Source organism: Typopeltis vanoorti, chromosome 10, assembly GCF_054136105.1.
Source record: "Typopeltis vanoorti isolate ZY-2024b chromosome 10, IOZ_Tvanoo_1.0, whole genome shotgun sequence".
Lineage (NCBI taxonomy): Eukaryota > Metazoa > Arthropoda > Arachnida > Uropygi > Thelyphonidae > Typopeltis > Typopeltis vanoorti.
The window spans coordinates 23,504,553-23,521,002 of NC_143558.1; the positions used below are offsets into that span (position 1 = coordinate 23,504,553).

The 16,450-nt window shown below is 34.6% G+C and overlaps 1 pseudogene across 1 annotated transcript in view; it reads right to left on the bottom strand.

Moving 5' to 3' along the window:
- Positions 1-16,450, bottom strand: part of LOC150102229 (muscarinic acetylcholine receptor DM1 pseudogene) — a 217,027-nt pseudogene that overhangs the window by 49,865 nt on the left and 150,712 nt on the right. Inside the window, exon 3 of the transcript XR_016548937.1 lies at positions 13,612-13,728. The product of XR_016548937.1 is annotated as a muscarinic acetylcholine receptor DM1 pseudogene (transcript). The remainder of the gene's footprint in view (positions 1-13,611; positions 13,729-16,450) is intronic.

The window sequence follows — 16,450 nt, forward strand, 5'->3', positions numbered from 1 at the left end:
ACTGCTGGTATATATAGTTTCATAGCGCTGTTATCCACAGACATAAAAGTTAAGGTGAGAAGGAGGAATGTAAACAAATACTTCTATTAGGGTGATCTGATAAGCTGTTTTCTTACGAAAAGTTAGTAATCGAGTCAGTTATTCGATTTCAATAAAGTGGAATTTATCCAATTAAAAAAAAACAAATATGCAATGAAATATTACCTAAAGAGGTATTTAAAAAAAAAATCTGCCTCGATTTAAACACTCAGTATTCATGTCATAAATATAAATAAAGCTAATATTACGATTTTGTCCGTACAAATAAGTAAACAACATAATATATAAATATTACGATTTTGTCTGTAAAAATATGTAAATAATTTATAAATAAATAAAGCTACTATTATTATATAAAACTAATATTACAATTTTGCCCCTAAACTTCAGCAATAATAGTCCTTATAGTCCTTATAAGGACTGGCTTAAAGGGGCGAAGCAAGAATGCTTTTCATCTTCCCCGTTATCTGTAGAGGACAGTGTAGGGATAAGGTGTTATTGAGCTATTAAAGCTCTGATCATGGCAGGAGGGTAACAGCTATAGCCGAGCCTCAGTTAGAGCTTCATTGGCTGCAGCATTGCCATTCCACTTGTAGGTGAATGATTAAAAAAACTTAAAGGTAAATTCAGTATTTTTCAAATTTTTAAAAATATTTTAAACTACCGTATATGTCGGCGTATAAGGCGAGGTCTAAATTTCAGGCTAGTTTTAGGTTTTGAGCTTATGTCGGTTGTATAAGACTACCCCCCCCCCCCCCAATTTCTTCTTGTATTAATGCACGTTGAATATTGTTGTTATATCCGTTATTATTATTATTTATTTATTTATTTATTTTTGCATAGCATAGATTTAGTATTTACGCGAATTACCCTAATTAAAAGTGATTAGCCCCAATTTTAATTAATTATTAATTTTGCATTTTTTTTTAATTTTAAGATTATTAAAATTGTTATCAATTAAAATCATGGAAGCAGCAAAAAAACGAAGAAAATATAAAGCTCGATTTAAAATAAGGGTAATTGAAATGGCAAAGCAAACTAATAACTGCGCTGCTGCAAGAAAGATGGACATAACCGAGAAGATGGTAAGAGGATGGAGGAAGAAAGAAGATATTTTAAAAAAAATTGTCAAAGAAAAAATGTGCGATGAGAACGGGGATCACCCGATGGCCGGAACTGGAAAATCACGTTGCAGGATGGGTATTCGAACAAAGGCAGAATGGTTATCTTGTTACAAGAAATATGAGTAGAGCATATGCACTAAAATGGTCAAGATTGAATCCGGATGAAAGTATAGAATTTCGAGCTACTTCAGGATGGTGTAATCGGTTTATGAATAGACAAAATCTGGTACTACGATAAAAAACGACAATCACTCAAAAACGACCAGCAGATCTTGAACACAAACTTACCAGTTTCCGTGAATTTATGATTCATTTGAGACAAGAACGTAAACATTTCTATTGTCAAATATTGGAAATACTGATGAAACTCCTATTAGCTTTGATATGATAAGCAATAAAACAGTGGAGTCTAAAGGTAGTAAGAGTGTCCTAGTTCGAAGTACAAGTCATGAAGAAACAAGGTTTACGGCTGGTTTGTCGTGTTTGGCTGATGGAACCAAGTTAACACCAATGATCATCTTTAAACTTAAAACTATACCAAAGATAAAATTTCCTTCAGGTTTTTTTTGTACATTTTCACGAAAAAGGATGGATGAACGAAAATGGTGTGAAATTATAGATAATGTGTGGAACACGCGACTAGGCGGTATATTGAAGAAACGCAGTTTATTAGTATGGGATATGTTTCGTAGTCGTTTAACTGATAATACTTCTAGAAAAAAAAACAACACAAAAATTGCTGTTGTACCAGGTGGTTTAACTTCTATATTGCAACCACTAGATGCCTGCTTGAACAAACCATTTAAAGATCGCATGCGAGAAGAGTGGAATAATTGGATGTTGACTGGTGAAAAATCATTTACAAAAGGTGGATGTATGCGCGCTGCATCACTTGATATGTTGCGCAATTTTGTGATCAAAGCATGGAATAAAGTAAAAGTAGAGACGGTAATAAAATCGTTTAAAAAGTGTGGCATCTTTAATCTTATGGATGGTACGGAAGATGATCTGTTGTGGGATGACGATGAAAACGAAATCATTACACGGGATTCAAACTGGGATCCATATGACCATCATTTATACAATGAATCTGAAGAACTATTTTCAACAGATGATGAAGAAAATTAACATGAAAATTGAGGTTAATAATTATTATTTGTTTTTTAAGACTTACATCTATTGTAATATTTTAAATAAATGTATGTAACAAAAAAATTAATCTGATTTGTTTATAAACACTGCCTATTTTCTTATATAACGATGTATTGTAATTACCTAAATGTTCATCGAACAAATTAAGCTTTCTTTTTAATACTCGCAGTATAAAACGACCCATGATTTCGAGGGATTTTTCTGTAGCATTTGAGAGTCGTTTTATACGCCGACATATACGGGTCATTAAGATTTTAATTAAAATATGAAAAGTAGAATAATAGTTGCACTATTATTCTACTTTTCTAAAAGAAATTAATAAATTTTTTATATCAACAGAGGAAGGGTGTCGAGTCTGTATTGAGATACCGCAGAAAACAAATCTCAATCACCAGCCAAAAAGGGATACAACAGCAGCTCGTAGCTCCAACTCGAGATAAGTATGTTTCTTTGCTATACACTGCTGCCTTATTTAGACCAATGGCTGAAGCATACACAGTAATTACCGAAACGTACTATTCCCCCCCCCTCCTCCTTCTTTGCGACGCGATCACCAGCAGAGTTCTGTGACTAGAATTCTGGCAGTGATTGATGTCCGGCTGTCGTTTGCTGAAATCAATACAGTGTTCGGAGTGTCGGAGGAGAGAAAGAGAGACACAGAGGTAACGGTGCTTCTTACAGTCCCGTTACTTGTAGTGATGTATAGCATTTTGCACAAGGGGAACAAAGTGAATTAGAAGGAAATTACAGGCGAGCACAGAACCCATCTCCATCTTAGGACGCCTGCTTTTGGGTTTTGTAGATCTACAAACACTTGTGACTTCACCCCCCCCTCTCTCTTATCGATTGAATAGTACATGCAGTTTTACAGCTCTGACTGATGTTCGTATGCCGCTGTTTTTTAAGTATGTGCGATATTTAATTAACATTGTTAGACCATTTTTGTTTCTATTAGATGGAAATCAAAAAAAAAAAAAAAAAAAGATTGACCTTGGGATTAAGAATCAATTCCTGGTGCTTCACACACACACACACACACACACACACACACATGCACAAGCACACATTGCACAATATTGATTTGCTGATATCAAGGAAAGTATTCGAAAATATTTTTCGTAAAGAAAAACCGGAGAAAGAAGGGAAATATGCATGTATATATTCATACTGATGTTCTCTTAAAAATTACTTAGGAAACGGGAATGCAGTATTTGAATTAATTAAAAAAAATTAATACCTACACCGACGTTTCCCTAATTAAAAACTGTCATTATCAAGGCACTCGAGACTGACGAAAGAAAATTTAAATGGTCTCCGATATAAAGAAAGCCACGTGCTTTACACTAGATGTATATCGTTAGGGAATTCTTCTATCAATAGTAATTTTGGATGGAATAGAAGCACCAAAATTTATTTATTTATTTTTATATGAATTCTGTTAATTAAAGATGGATTTTTTTCATGCATGAGTCCTCCAACAAGCAAGGTGGTGGTCCCACACTAGATGAAGATCGTCTACCTCTAAAATATTCACAAAATATCAACACTGGCTCTACCCTAAAGTTTTCAAAATGGACACTTTTCATATTTATATATCCGGTCCAATAATTGCAAAAATAAAAATAAAAATCAATCAACAAGGAGTGAGATATAACCGACAGCATTCTATCTACGATATAGGAATTCTCATTTCAGCGCATACATTCTCTCCCCCCTTTTTTTATCAATGGTTAGACGTAATACTGGGTAAAGAACACCTGTGGGTTCGAAAAGTTGATCACTATAAAAGTACGGCATCGAAATAAGAAAATTATATCATAATTACGCACGCCCAAGGCTAGAGATAGTAGAGAACGAACGAACCATCGATAAGAAGACGAAAAACTGCATTGCCTGACAAAATTTAATCATCTTTAGAATATTTTCATGGCAAAATAAGGAAAAAACTCAGATGAAACAGAAATTGTGGGAAGTCAAATAAAAGAATCGACCAGTTTGTCATCGCAAAGGCTTCCAGTGCTTTAGGCTTGTTCAGTTGAAATCTTATTATAATGGAAACAGCAAATTGCCTTAAAAGCAGAACGGTAAAAAGGATGAAAAAGGTAGGAAACTGAATACAACAGTTGAAATAAACCCAACTGTGTGCTGATGCTTTGTTGAGCTGATTACAAATCGTGTTTCAAACCTTAGGTAACACGACTCAGTATTTTTGACGAAAACATAGATAAGGTTTCACAATAATGCGCTCTTTAAGAGGTTCGAGTATACATCTGTTTGTAAAAGTCGAAAAATTGAGGGAAAGATCCTATTTCGTTCGCTACAAACGAAAAACTAGTGAAATGGTCTTTAGCCGAAAGAAAATATGTGTAATTTGTTGTTGTACAAAGAGCGGCTACGATTACCTGCTGAAGATGAGATAATAGCAAATTCGAATTTTATAAACAACCAATAACAATAGGATTTCAAATAGTGTTATCTCTGTTGGACATATAATATAATGGTTTAATTCTTTTTGTAAATAGAAGATGAAGTTATCAATGTATAATTGCTGTTAAATTCGTGTTTTACGGTCTGTTTGGCGATATTAAAAAAATTGAGAAAACCCTACCTCCCTCGCATAAAAGTAGCTAACTCACCTTCACATGAAAAGTCCTTATTGTTTGATTGATAACTTTATTCTCAGTTGTAGGGGAAAATAATGAAATTATTCGAATTTATAAATCGAGTATATAATATTAATATTCATATTTTATTAATATTATATTATATTAATAATATAATAATAATATTCGAAATCGGTAATTAATATTAACCCCAGGACTACCACTCCAACACCTGTAAGGTGTTGGAGTGGTAGTCCTGGGGTTAATATTACGCATGCGTACTTCCATGCGTACAACTACGCATGCGTACTTCCATACACTTCCGAGTTAGCCAATTGCCTTCATTGATAATTGTGTTTCTTTTTTCTGTATGTTAATTTATTGCATGGAATTATTTTAAAATAGTCGAAAAACGAACTATTATTATTATCGTAATATTAGTAATATTATTATTACTATTACTATTATATTTATAATATAATGATATTCGAAATCGGTAATTAATCTAAACCCTTGGAGTGTCACTCCAACCGCTGTGAGGCTGGTGACACAACTGCGCTTGCGTACTTCCATACACTTCCGAGTTAGCAAATTGCTTTCTTTTTTCTGTATGTTAATTTATTGCATAGAGTTATTTAAAAATAGTCGAAAAACAAACGCTTTGTTATTTCGCACTAAGCCAAAGAGTTCTACAATAAATGGAGTTGCATTTAGTACTTTGCGTGTGTGTGTATTATGAGGTTGTTTCTAAGCAAAATGTCCTTTTATATTGTACATTCGTGTTGCGTGTACATAGACTATGAATTGTCGCGTCAGAGCACAACTAACTTGATATAGAAGACGAAGAGAATGATTTTGCAAAACTTTCATTAGTGTCCACCCTCTAAAATATGCTGTTTAATAACGAGTTCTTAAAAAAAGAAAAAAAATGTTTAGGAACAATTTGGTTCACTCGGTTACATTTAAAATACACTTCATTATGAGGTTGACATTGCATATTTAATGACGTCATTTTTATTCACATAAAGTATTTTTATATTTTAAATAAAAAAAAATTCAGAATACAATTTATTATTTAATATAATTTGTTTTGATATAAATAAAATATTTTAAAAATCTCTTTAACTGATCCAGATTATATTAATAATAAGTTAATACACCTTTTATTTGTTAATATATATAAAATATTGAAATGAATATAGTTTTTAGCGTGCTGTTGTGGTGAGATGCGGTGATTGATTCATTCAATCCAATACCCTTGGAGGGTAATGGATAGCAATGCTGTAGCTAATGAAGCTCTAACTGAGGCTCGGCTATTGCTGTTACCCTCCTGCCATAATCAGAGCTTTAATAATAGCTCAATAACTTTATCCCTACACTGTCCGCTACAGATAACGGGGAATATGAAAAGCATTCTTGCTTCGCCCCTTTAAGCCAGTCCTTACTTATTATAAGGACTATATATAAGCGTGCTGTTGTCTTTCTTATCTTCTGTATAATCTACATCCGGTATTTTGAGTTGTTTCATAAAATCCAGTATATTTTATGATATGTTTCACAAAATGAAAATCCTTAATTTTGATGTTCAGTTCTGCTGGATTTCCAGCCACATCGGAATTAAGGGAAATGAGGCCGCAGATGCAACTGCTAAATCAGCTCGTACCTTCTCCATATACTGTTTGACAGTTCCACATACAGACTACAGACAGCTTATAAGATCAAAGCTAATTGCTCAATGGGAGGAAACATTGACAAACAAATTATGTGACATTAAACCTGAAATTAAGCACTGGCATTCTAGTCAACGTACAAAGAGAAGGGAGGAGGTTGTTCTTGCTAGGCTCCGCATATGTCACAGTTACCTTACGCATTCTTATTTACTGAGAGCTGATGACCCTCCCATATGTGAAAAATGCAATACACATCTCACTATTTATCATATTCTGGTAGAGTGTCAACAATTTACACGAGAGAGGAATGAAATTTTCACCTATCTAACCAAGCCATAGGGAAATGCTAGCAGATTGCATGATGATGTTTTTAATTTTTTAGAAAGAATTAATTTGTACAAACACATTTGACTGTAAATTTGTTTATATGTAAATTGCTTAACTTAACTTTTATACATACATATTATTCATTAGTTTAAATTTTGACCAATTATGCATTACTGTAGGCCTTGAACTTGTATATTTGTGTCACCCTGTTGTAATTTTGTTAATATGTAAACACCATAATGCTAAACGTAATTTGTATGCATATATGTTGTATAATAATCCCTTTTTGACTCTTTATGTATTAGTATAATAACATTTGTCGTACTCTTACTATATGTAGATACTGCATTCCTTGGCTTGATGTTGCGTATTTTGTGTATTAACTTATATTGTTAACTATTTTTGTACTACCGTCATAACTTCGGACCTTGTGTGTTGCTGTGCCCTCTGCAGCAGTTCTGTTTATCTGTAGATGCTGCTTTGTGGAACTAGATTTTTGTACAGACATATTGTTTACAATTTGCTGTAACTGCTTATGTATAGTTGTAACCTTTAATATGGCACAGCATGATGTTATCTTTGTGCCAAATAAACTATAAACTAAACCAATAAACCAATTAGTGTGCTATTGTTCACGTTCTATGTATACTATAATATAATATAACTAGGGGACTCCACCCCCCCCCCTGGCGCCTATGGCGCCCAATCCCCAGAGTTCCGGGCTGGTAAGCCGGTTCTTATATGGAATAGATATAATATAATATGTTTATTTATTATTATTAAATTTATACTGAATATGCTTCAAAGGATCCACAGAAAATTCTTTGGGGCGTATAAATGGGAACAGATGTTCAAACATGAAATTTTAAAATGCCCAAAAGAAACAGTACTGCTCACTTATACCCCCTTCGCTCCCCCCCCCCCAACATACTAGTAGCAGCAGAGTTATGAAAGTAACTTATGTGCTTATATCCTCGTATGTTCCTTCTAGGTGTTTATCAGAACTGTCCCCCCCCCCCATCCTGGTATATGATTTGAATTAACGCATGGATTAATTGACCAATATCATGAATGTTGGAATAGTTAGAATGATTACGAATGGTTCAAATCTCGCCATGAAATGAACTCAAACAATACGAGGACTTTTTGAACTGAAGGTAAGTTCGTCAGTTTCATACGGACTTGGTATGGTTATCTTTTCCAAAAACAGACAAGCCATCCAAACAACACACACTACCATTCTGCTATTGACTAGGATTAACATGAGCCAAATCTTCTAATACATCCATCCCTAAATCATTGTGAAGAGCCAGTAGACAAAGGAAAAGAGAAGTTAAAAGGTCGTAAATGCTGTTTACATTTGGAATATACGTACAGATTTACAAAATATGCTGTCATGGGAGTGCAGAATCATTAAGAACCATTTTAAAGAGAAAATGAACACAACTGATTAGCAACTATGGCTTGGGTACTGTTAATTTCTTATATGCATGAATCCATTTGATATGACGCTAATATAGGTTATAAGTGTATTAATTGTTATAAACTTCTCTGATTGTTATTGCAATGAAAGCATTTTTGAATTATATTTTCATATATTAGCATTTCTGAACAACTAGTATTGCTGCTAAATTTCAAAGCTACACTCAGTCTGTTGCGCCAACACTACATACTTGTAATTGAACGTTGAGTGGAAACTATGCAATGTTTTACTCTTACTAGAATCTAGAGACTTTATCTGAAGTGAATTAATTTCAAATGATGTTCTTTTTGAGTGTATTGTTGTGAAGGGCAACAAACACTGAATGGTTGGATTGCAGTGGAAGATTAAACAAAGCAGATTTGCGCAATGCAAGAGTTCTCACGGATATTGCTTACCCGATCGGGCACCATTTCCTGTTCTCCTTGGAACAGGAAGGGGCTAAACACGTTAAAGCAGTGTAATGTCCGTCCAACATCTGTCCTTGAGCGCTGTATTGATCGTGGCATGCCCAAGAACAAATCATTCTGTAAAGCACTTCTGATCAAAGTGGGCCTGTTATAGTGTTCCCAAAAATCAATGAGAAGTGGAGAGGTGAAAAATAACTCCCAAAATAAAAAAGGGCACCTTCTTCTTTTCGAAAAATTGACTGATGTTACAAACCTTTTGGTTTTTCAACCATATTAAACAAAAAACTATTTATGTAGTTTGCAATGAGTTAATAATATTATAATACTTGGTAATAAACACCATAATATGTTTCTTAAGATGTCGTTAGATGGCGCTACCTGTTCTTCACGGTGTGAATGCAAAATGAATTTATTGATCGATGGATCATTTCTTCCTGAAGGCGTGTGGAAAAGAACTGGAACGAACTAAGTAACTGAAATACCAGAACGCCCTCTATACCTTTGGGTATAGAAGTGAATCCTGCAAACATTTTCATATAAAGGCTGCTTATATTTGTTTAGGGTCGAAGTATTTAAAATATAATAACATATAACATATAATTCAAATATGTTATGAATCGAACTTTTACGTAATATATTATTCTCTATAAAAAAAAAAAAACCTGCCATCATATTATTAAGTACTAGTTATCTGAATAACCTGCTACGATTTTCGACGATTTTAAATTAAGAAAAAAAAAAAAAAAACTGACAATTTTCAATGATCTTGAGTCACCCACGATTTTCTGTCTATTTGTCAAAAATGTTTCTTATTTTTTGTTTAACGCGGATGAATACTGCAAGATTCTATTCCTAAAATACTGTTTTTGACGTAATTAAGGAATTAATGTACAGTTCTTACAGAAAGCTATGCGGAGAGCTATTTTTTCCAGTATGGAATATGCCCACCCCGAACTGCCAATGCAGCAATCACAACGTCGTACTATGCTTAGCAACAAGTCGTTGAATTGTTGAGGCAAATCAGCCCATTCGTCTTTCAGAGCAAGGATAAAATCTTGTTTGTTTTGTGGAGAGGAATTTCGAGCAGCAATTCGTCCCAAATGTGTCGTATGGGAAATTCATTTTTATGGATGACAATGTCGTACACGAGCAGTGGAGATACATCTGGATTCTTCGTCTACAGCACCTAGGATCAATCGAACATGACGTTGAAGAACTTCGTTGGAATATCGTTCACCAGTCATTGTTCTTGTTTTCCAGCACTTGTAGCTCGATACATTCAATAAACATAATGCCTCCCGGCACCGACGAATCCATCCCCTTTCAAGCACATTCCCACGATGGTAAGCAGTACCACTTTCACACCAGATGAAGTGTCGTCTAGAATCGCAGGAAAGGCTAAAAACGACTCTCATCTGTAAAGAGTAGATTGACCCATTGGTGTCTTGTCCGATTGTTATGGATACGACACCACGCAAAAGTGCTCTATGATGAGCTGTTCATAATGGGACGTAGACTACAATCCTTCAGGCATATAGACCTATTTGACGCAGACGTTTTGACATAATTTGTCGAGAGATCCGCGTAATTGGGCTTGAACGGAGCTGACTTGCAAGATGACCAGCCGTGGTACGTCGATTACGTTTTTCTGTTATAACCAAAAATTTGTTTTAATGCTCCATGACAGTGCGAGGATGACCACTTAGCAAAAGTCTGGAATGCATTCCATTGAGTTGCATTCCTGTTTAGAGTTTGCATAGAACGCTATGTGAATTTCCAAACTCTCTGGCAACAGCAGACGTCTTCAAACTTTTCAATAATTCTTCCCCGCGTGAAATTATCTACATCAGCGTTTCCCAGATTTTTCCTACGACGGAACACTTCACAAATCCTGAAATTTTCACGGAACACCTTGGTTATTTTGTGATGCATTAATAATTAATTATGGCATAATCATAAAGAGTATTAGTACACTTATGTATAGGGTGTGACATGTTTACAAATATAAATTACATTTAAATCAGTTATCAATTACTGGGTTAATGAAATCTTGTAGCAAATTGTACTTTCCTCAGGCCAATATCATTAAATTAATTTGTGCTGATTTTCATTGACATATCCCATTCTGATCACCAAAAATATATAATATTATTATAAGTACTTACGAGTGAATGCAGACTTTTTCTCCTGTGTGCTGATAGTTTTCCCCTCCTTTTGTACATCCTGGAAATCGCTTTGTAGGCTGGAGGTGGATGAATCACTATCTTTTACATCACAAACACCATCAATAAGAGATTTCTTAACACCAAAATTAAACAAAGTCCCTTGTCTCTTATTCATAAAATCGAAATCTGTAGGCCTTTTACTTTTAAAAAATTACGGCACTACGTTTCGAAAATTTCACCCTACAATACAAACTTCCGAAGAAAGTATTCAGTATTACTAGATTTGAGAACCGGATACAGACTACCTTGATCTTCAATTTCAGTGGAAAAATTTTCTTTATACTTCCTTGCTCATTGGTCACTAACATTTGCAACACAGATGTTATTTCGTTCAGTTTTGAAAACAGAGGATACGCCGCCCATTGTTGTAATCGGCTTGCAGGCAATTTTTATGATCAGTCATAAACAGCGGTATTCTCTTTCCCGATTGTTGAAAGGTTTCAATGTGTGAAAATTAACGATAACTTCCTACTATATATATATATAGTAGGAAGTATAGAAGAAAAGTAGGAAGCATTGTGTTGTCCACAATGTTCAGAAACCTCCCGTAATTCAAAGTTGGTAACATCAGAAACAAAGATCCGAGGCCAAACAGGATCATACCATCACACAGCCGTTCACCGACATCCGCAACATCCATACAGGTCCATCTGCTCGGTAAAGGGTGAGCGGGATTCGTCGCTTTATAAAACAACTTCCCAACCTTCCACGTCCTACTCTACATGCTCTTTACACCACTGAAGATGACGTCGTATGTTAGTTCGGGAAATTTGGGACCTGCATATGAGGCCCTGCTATAGAAAAACCCATGTGTGTGTGTGTGCCTCAGTTCTGAATGTTTTTGTGCAGATTGGTGTTCCAGTCGATGCCCGGAATCCCACATGCGATGTGACCATCGACGATGGCAGTTCTTATATTATCCTTCGTAGCACCCTACGTTCACGTTCGGTGAGAATGGTGGGTCGTTCACTGCAAGTAGCACTTGCAGTTGACTTCCTGCACTTCCATCTCAGTATGGTATCACTGGGTGTTGACCTGGGATGGCTCAATTTGTCAACAATTTGCCGAACAGAGAGGCGTGCAACATGGCGTCCTATCACAACGCCTCTTTCAAACAAGATTTACACTGCATCTAATCTTCTAATACAAGGAAAACATTGGGCAATGAAATCCACCTAACATCTAAAATCATTCACAAATGCATGGCCACTGGGAGATTCAGTGTGTAGCCTGTTGGATGGATAATGTGTCTAAGCATTGACAAGACAATGCGTACAAGACCATTGATCAAGGGTAATACCGTACTGTATAATGTCAGGTATTGCTAATCAAACACTGAAGATGGTAGGGTATTGCCAATCCAGTACTGTTGATAGCAAAATATTATCAACCAAGCACTGACCGATGATCGCTGACAATATAGCGTTATGTAACAATACAAGACAAATTAGGAAGATAATTGCCACATTCTTAAAACATCCAAATCCCTTTAAATTTGCAAAATATCCGATAGATGTCAGTACTTTCTATTTTCTCAAAAATATCATTTAAACCAGAAATTAAAGGGCAAAGTTAGAAACTATCGATATATCTAAAAGCAAAAACTGCCTCAAGAAATTGGGACAAACGAGTTTGATAAGTTGCTAAGATTTATAGCACGAAAGTAAATAGACTTATTCGGGTCTAGTAGCTGAAACCTTAAGCTGTATTTACTACTGGTTGGATGAAAGCGATGCTATCTTAGTATAATGAGTTTTCATCCTGAGTAGCATGCTAAGAAAGAAGCTTAGTGTCATTTGGGTGTAATTTACGATGTTGTGAAGATCAAGTACACGTCATAAAAGCCACTGAGATGAGGGGAGAAATGAATAAAATTTCTACACCGGAAACTTAAGTTCTGTAGGGGAAGAGAGAAGTCAGGAAATTTTCTGTGGTTTGATTAATTTTCTGTCTTGTCTTCGTTATCTGCTCATTATTTCTGAAATGAATCTTCGGTATTTACTACGGAAAAAGAAACCCCAAAACTAGATTTAATAACACACAAAAAAAATTCTTAATTTTCTCCATCATTAGGCTTTCAACTTATAAAGAACTTTGGTAAGTTTGTTTAAAATAACTAATTATAAAGTATCGTTAATTTAGCTATACTTTGCTAATTAAAACATAAATGTCTTACACTATTTTGAAATATTGTAAGATGTATATTACAGTCTTTTAGTAATCATTATTTTTAACATAGCGTGTCAGAAAAACAATCCAAAAATAATCATTGGTGAAAAACACATTTTTTTTTTTTGTCCTTACGAAAATTAATGCAGCAACTGCTGCTACCTGATGGCTAAATTAACAATGAGTACATTAAATACTTAAAATGTTGCAAATTCATATATTAAAGCGAGGACAACTGCTGCTACCTGGCGGCTAAATTAACAATGCGTACATAAAATACTTAAAATGTTGCAAATTTATATATTAAAGCGAGGACAACTGCTGCTACCTGGTGGTGAAATTAATAACGTACATAAACTACTTAATTTTATAAATTCGTATAATATTAAGGGTAATTATAAAACTAGCTTACTTTATTTCGGTGTATCCTGGGGGTGCGATCTTCAACGGATAATAACTGCTTCTTATTGGTCCGTTCATGTTTTTTTCAGAAACAAACTTAGCCTCATAATAGCAAAAGAATTTCCAACTATAAAGAGAAATGAAGATATATGGATACATGCCATTTAATTAAGTTATTTTATAATTTAAAATTAGTTGAATTTAAAATTGTGAAAAATATATTTGATCTATTACATAGGTTTACAAAGCTGTAGAAATGTTTATGCAAGCCAATAAGTCTAAAATATTATATGAAAGCCAGTAGATGTAGAATGTGTAGATGGTATACTGAACTGATCTCATCTCTTGCTAGCCTTTGGAGATATTTAGAATATGAAAATGTATCATTCATTTCCATAATATGGCATCAATATACAGTTTGAATTGGAAAAGGAAATAATGCTATTGAGCCTAAATAGACTTCCACAGTGCATGAGTAGATACGTTGGCTTCCATGCTATCTGTGGTATGTGGGTAAGCCTATGCAGGCATTTGTTTAATAGAAGTTGCACAGTGATTCAAGCCATCAGCACTTTTATATTCAGGGAAGTTGATCTTAATAAGAAATGTTTGAAGAAAAGCAATGATAATTTGCGTCAACTTAGATAGACTGGAAAAACAAATAATTTGACAAATAGTAATGGAAAGAAAGGAGATAGATAGATAGAGGGAACGACCGAAGGAATTTAAAAGAAAAAAGAGAAAGAAATTATGCAGATATTGGCATAATTAGCAATCCCAATAACTCAAAAACTGATCAATATTATAACATGTTTACTGTTTAAGAAACGCAGTTTTGTATGTAGCATGATAGAAATACGAGACTCGTCACTCGACGTTCTGTACCTTCATCTTTAATCTGAGATCAAACAGAATAGAAATCGGCAGTTTTTATTGAATTTAAGGATTTGAAAGATACTGTTGAGGTGTTTAGAAATGGATTGCGTTTCCATCTTCCAAATACGAAATCTCGACTTAAACTGTCAGTTAGTTTGCTAAACTATAGTTGATTTATGATCGGTATTACTTTTTTGGCAGCGGAAGAATATAAGTGACGACGGACAGCGTATGAATACACTGATTGGAAAAACTGGTGAATCAACACAACACTGTTAGCTTTACTTTATACAGTGTTATGTTTGTGTTGCTAAAAAAATTGGCTGGGTGATCGGTATTTAAATCCAATTTCTTAACAGGAGCCTGAGTCTTATCGACCCCATTAGACAAACCCTCCGATAGTAAGTTAAAACATCTTTGCAGTTTCCAATATATAGTTGTTCGAACTCTGCCTATAACTGCTCTTTTTTTCCGACTTGCTGAAGCACGTACGCACGCATGCACGCACACAAACACTACACAAAACCCAAATGGCTTTAATTTCACGCTCTGTCAATCCCTTTAATTACTAATGGATGCGATAATCCAGGTGAATTAGGAGCGTGAAATGATGTGGGACCGGTGGATGAGACGAGAGCCCAGGGAAAAGAGCAATCAACATTAGGCAGTGAATATAGTCAAGTCGATTCAATATTTTGTTGGCTGTTTGCAAACCGAGGCCATTATAAACGACAACCGATTGAACAGGGAAAAGTTGAATGTCATTCCTAGTAGTCAAAGAAACTTTGATCTTTGTTTGGAATCGAACTAAATACGAGAAAAAAATGTATACGTCTTTGATAATTAGAAACATGCGAACGTCGAGTCTGTTTAGTTCGCATCATATTATCATATGAATGTGATTGAAACGAAGAAGCAAACAATTAAAATACCAACAGTCAAGTTCAGTGAATCAATGAGTACTATCGTGCCTATCACAACTAATACACATTCTTCTTATTTTACTAAGGGGATATGAATGGTTCTAAAAATTTTTAAATATTATCAGAAAATAATTTGTCGATAACGTTCGTAGCCTAATGGCACATTTTATTTCATCTATATGGGCATTAGTGCGCTAAAGATTTAATTAAATAAGGGGAGACTGTTGTCTTTAGCTATGTTGTATATTATTTGTGAAATTACTCCAGTATAGTTGAGAGTTGAAGAAAACGATCTATGAATTGATGTAGGACGTGAAGGCGCCACCTGCAGATTTTCTCTGTAAGAACGAAAGATAACTTTATTTTTTTAAAGCCGACTTCGAAGTTTTAGGATAAAGAAAAACTCATCTATAATCTTTCACATTTTTCGAACCAGTTTATAAGAGCTGGTTGTAACTGACAGAGAAACTCTAAGAAGCGGGCCTTCCATAAGAGGCTATTTTTTTTTTTTCGGAAATAGAGCAGTTTAGATAAAGATCTCAAGTTCTGGTGATCGATTTGCTTCTTTTTTTCTTAAATTTATTTTTTTCTTCTTTCTATCACTGTATCTTAAGTGGGTGATGGAGATGGTTAGAAATATTTCCAGCACACTGGTCACGCGGTACATACTTAACTAATTCATAGTAAACTAATTTTCGCAAATAAGATCCTAACAGACTGGATAATAAAAGAACAACACAAGGACTTTGTATGATATGGGCAAAGCTAAAGATACGAGTATATTGACTTGAAGAGGTATGCGTTACATCTTAGATATCTTTCTTCTTCTAGGGTTCTTATCGGACTTTTAAGCTCTCATAACTGACCAAGTTATCCTTGGTTTTCGTAACCATTATTCCCAGGATAAGATGTTTGGCTCCATGCCTATAAGTATATTTTGTATGTAATCGACACAGGTTGGATATCGCATATTTTAGCATGAAAATACGAGACCATGTGTTTCAATCCACCCCTTTCTTGACTGCATTCATTCTCAACCTTCATTGATAT